Source organism: Branchiostoma floridae, chromosome 15 (assembly GCF_000003815.2).
Source record: "Branchiostoma floridae strain S238N-H82 chromosome 15, Bfl_VNyyK, whole genome shotgun sequence".
Taxonomy (NCBI): Eukaryota; Metazoa; Chordata; class Leptocardii; order Amphioxiformes; family Branchiostomatidae; genus Branchiostoma; species Branchiostoma floridae.
In genome coordinates, this window is record NC_049993.1 from 20,784,081 (window position 1) to 20,788,541 (window position 4,461).

Consider the following 4,461-nt stretch of genomic DNA (forward strand, 5'->3'; position numbering starts at 1 on the left):
TGTGTCCATGTACACATAAGGTATGCCATACAACCAACTGCACACAGTGACCAACGTTGCAAACAATGTCATGGAAATAAATAACTATTTTTCATGAAAGGGTTGCTACGCTGGCCAGTCATAGAATACAGGTCAAGATAAGGCATACAAAAGACTGTTGCCAGGCATGCCGCATGACACAGTGGAAAGTCCCAACAGTGGCGCAGTAAAAATTCAGAGGAAAAACCAGAACTCGGACAAGTACAGGGAGAAACAGGCAAGTCTCTACCAAGGCAGGTTCACAACTGTGGAGTCTCAGACATCCAGGTGAGATTTTTCTAAACTTTCCCTGCTGCCTAACCTTGAATCCAATAGAGAATTGGAGATTTCAAGATTGTCTCTGATCCATGATTGTTTAAGAAGATGATAGACCAACTTTACAGATTATATGTTTTAGTGTATAATTATATAGACCTCTGACCTCACTCGTGATCTTAGACTTGTAAGTCTGACATGTTTTGAGTGGATGTTATTGTTACAGTATCTGTTTATGTATTTGTATATATTGTGTGAGCCCTGCAACTTCAGTGTGCTAAAGGTTAAAGTACTGCTGTAGTGTCTTGAGCCCTCACACCAAGGGCCAGGTGAGTAGGGTGGAGATGGTCCAACAAAGAGTGACCAGCTGTGTACGTTACCGCCATAAGCCTGAGCTCAAGTTCAGTTACAACATACAATGTTAAAAAAACTTGGTTGGCGATCCCTGGAACATAACAGGAAGGTCGCCTGCCAAGTTATATTATATCAGTATTAGGCCCTTCAAATGTTATCTCTGTCTCAAACTCAGTTGGGATTGTCCCAGTGACTCAATACTCAGCTGAACCAATCATATCTAATAATTGCAGGCCATCAAAACCATGTACAAAAATTGTTGATACTATAACAAAAGGCTCTCATTTTTACCTAAAACAGTCAAAGAATGGAGCAAACTTGTAAAGTTGATAGATTCGGAATGATTGCAGCTAGGACAAAGTAATATATAAATGAAGTCAATGAATCATTATCATAACATAGACAAAAATATATATGCCAGGAAAACATTAGTTAAGGCAGAATCTAAATAAATAAATCTAAAATGCTTCAATTAAAATCATCATCATCATCATCCTTTATTGATTTCAACATAGCAGACATAGTAGCAGCCTGAATAGCGTTGAAATTTACAATACAAAACCATATAAATACAATAAGAAACAGTATATTAAAAATAGTGAACAACATCTCCGACATTAAGTAGCCATCGTTACTAACTACGTATCTACAGTCTTGTTGTACAGCTTGATGGCTTAGTTCTAGCTGGGGGAATGGAGAAAGTGTTTTTGTTTCTCAGTGATCGTCCCGTGGCAGTTGATCTGGAAGGTGGCACCATGTCGTGTAGGGGATAGTCAACATCCAACATTTGTCTGAAATGAAAACGCTATTGTTTTGTACAAATGTAGCTTCCATGGGGATTTCCGAATCTTTGCTGCTTTTGTAGTTAGTATTAATTTTATGATTGTTGTCACAGTAAAAATAACTTACGGAGTTGCGGTAACTGTTGAGATCATTCCATTATGTACAGTTTGTGTTGATAAATTGTCATGTTATTATCATTGATTACACAATAATTAGCTTAACTGCCTGCCATTGTACTGCCTTGTCAATACACAGAGATAACCATCTTCAGGGCCAGCCAAGAGTGACCATAACAACTCAACAACAGCACCTGTCCCTGTAGTTGTTTTTCTTACATCATTTACAATCCATCATGGGTAATAACCTGGTATGGGGTTGTTTGTAGACGTACATTTATGTCATCAATTAATTGCACAGTCTTACACCTAAAAATTGACAACCTTTCGTTTAGCTTCAGAATTAATGTTATGGATGTGTTAATGTGTGGGTCACAACACCAGCAACCGCTGCCTGTGTCCCATGTGTATTGTATCGTCTACAATCTGAATAAAGTCACAGTCAAAGTATCTGTTGTTTCCATGAGTACCACAAGGCATGCCAATAGTTGTAGAGCCATGCGTTAATGATTATCTAAGTCAGTGTTTTTCACATAAAGGTTGGCTACAATACAGATAAAGAAAAGACTAAATGTTGATGCAGGTATGATTCAATGGAAAGCCCCAGTCATGTAAGTGATAACAACTACATAGGCCCTTGTTCTTCCCTCGCACCACCAAAAAATGGGAAGAACTTAACCCTGGTGTGGCAGGGGTGGGGTTTTTCTCTCCTAGTTTAAAACTGTACTGTCAAGGATTTTGGAGCATTGAGGCAGAGTCATCCCTTCATACTAAATAGACTGTTTAGCCATTTTCATACACAAAATCACTAACCCATGTTACTCTATTGTCCCATCCACTACCTTTGCTATACAAGTATGTATTGATCTGATGATTTGTACTTGTCAACAACAAGCACAACTGATACTCCTGCATGAACTAACATGACTTTGTATTAGAACTCAATTGACTTAAGTTTATCTTGCAGCACATATCAATAAGCAAAGCAAGACTTCGACGAAGCAGACCACCATACCTACTGTGCAAGATGGGGAACAACTTGTGCAAATGTGTTACTGCTGACGTTCATCACCGACGTGTTCATCCAGAATTAACAAGGTAATTATGATAAGGGACAAACAATACAGCTACATTATAGTTTACAAAGTTTACATTGTATATAAAAAAATTAAAAAAATAACCACAGAAACAGAACTGCACATTATGGTAGACAAGCTCATTTCCAAGTGAAGATTATTGAACTTTAGTGTTGTTATTTCACAGCCAAACAAGAGCACCAGAAATCGCCATTGCTGCAGCAGAAACTGTTCAAGTAGGGAACGAAACAGACAGGTGTGTAATATCCTATATAATTGCACATCTATGTAAGGCATGCAGTGTCAGACAGAATCATTTCCATGTGAATGTTATTCAAATTTATGTTGTTTCATTGCCAACCAACAGAACCAGAACTGACCAGTGCTGCAGCTCAAAGTGTTAAAACTGAGAAACACAATCACTGGTAGCTGATTACCGTTAACCTACATTCTACAGTGCATATGTACATGGACTTAATTGTTTGTATTTTATGGAATCATCATTACAAATTGAATATCCCATCCTTTTTTTCCAGTCAGTACAGTGACCACCTAAAGAAAGGTGCCTCCTACCTTGCCAGGGCAGACCTGGACTCAGCAGAGCACCACTTTGCAGCTGCACTCAAGATGGTACATACAAGAGGTAAGGAGGGAAACATAATGTTGTTGGGCTGCATTCTAGCCTTGTGATGAAATCATTGTCAGATCTACATGTATACATCCTGGGTCACAAATCTAGCAAGTCCCTTTTTATCTATTCTATTCCCCTTGGCAACAGTTTTTCACTTGAGTAAAATAATGCATGGCTTGGTTGAACTCAATGTCCTTTGCAAATGTATGAGAAGAGGAAAGGAAATTTCTCATAGCTTCATTTTGTTTAGGGGTTTAGATGGAAAGAAGAGCGACCACTCTCTTTTTGCCAAGTTTGAGTTTCTTAACAGATTAAAAGCTAGGATGCTCATTTTCAGATGAGGAAATTGGCGTTTGATAGTATTAAGACAGTATTTCCCAAGGACACAAACAAGGAGTCCATCTGTGATTTAAACAAAGGAAATGAGTACCAAAAAGAAAACAGAGATAGGTTCAACACAAAGTTGTTCCATCCCAGATCCCACAGCGCAGCAGTACCAGAGAGAGGTGAAGCCCCTGTGCAAGTTGGGGGATGTCTACAGTAAGCGAGGTCAGCAGACAGGAGACGGGGGAGACTTTGTCAAAGCAGCAGCACTCTACAATGCAGCAATAGCCAGGTCAGAGGATCAAGTCCTCAATGGTAACATAGAAACAGCTATTAGAGAAGTAGAGAAGGCATTTCTCAAATGTGTCTTACACATTCATCCTAACGTAAGCCATGATTACAACAAAATCCATAAGAAACAGTTGAAGGAGATGCGGGACCAGATCAAGCTGGAGATGGAAACCATTGACCAGCAGCTGGATCCCTACGTACATGATGAGGATGACCCATGTGTCAAAGAGATAGAGGCAAAACGAGCTAGGGCTGTCAGGCAGTTGTTTGAGAACATTGCACAACATAGGAAGGAGTTCATCAGCCTGCTTGTAGAAGAGTGTATTGGGTTAATGGGTCCCCCTCCCTGTAAGTATGCCCTGATAGGTTTGGGCTCACAGGCCACAGGACTGGTAACTCCATACTCAGACCTGGAGTTTGCCATCTTGGTAGAAGAAGAAAGTGAAGAATGTCTTGTGTATTTCCGCAATCTCACCCACTACCTGCACCTCAAGGTGGTCAACCTGGGAGAAACCATTCTCCCAGCACTGGGAATAAAATCTCTCAATGACTTCTACTCTGAGGATCCACTTGATGACTGGTACTATGACTC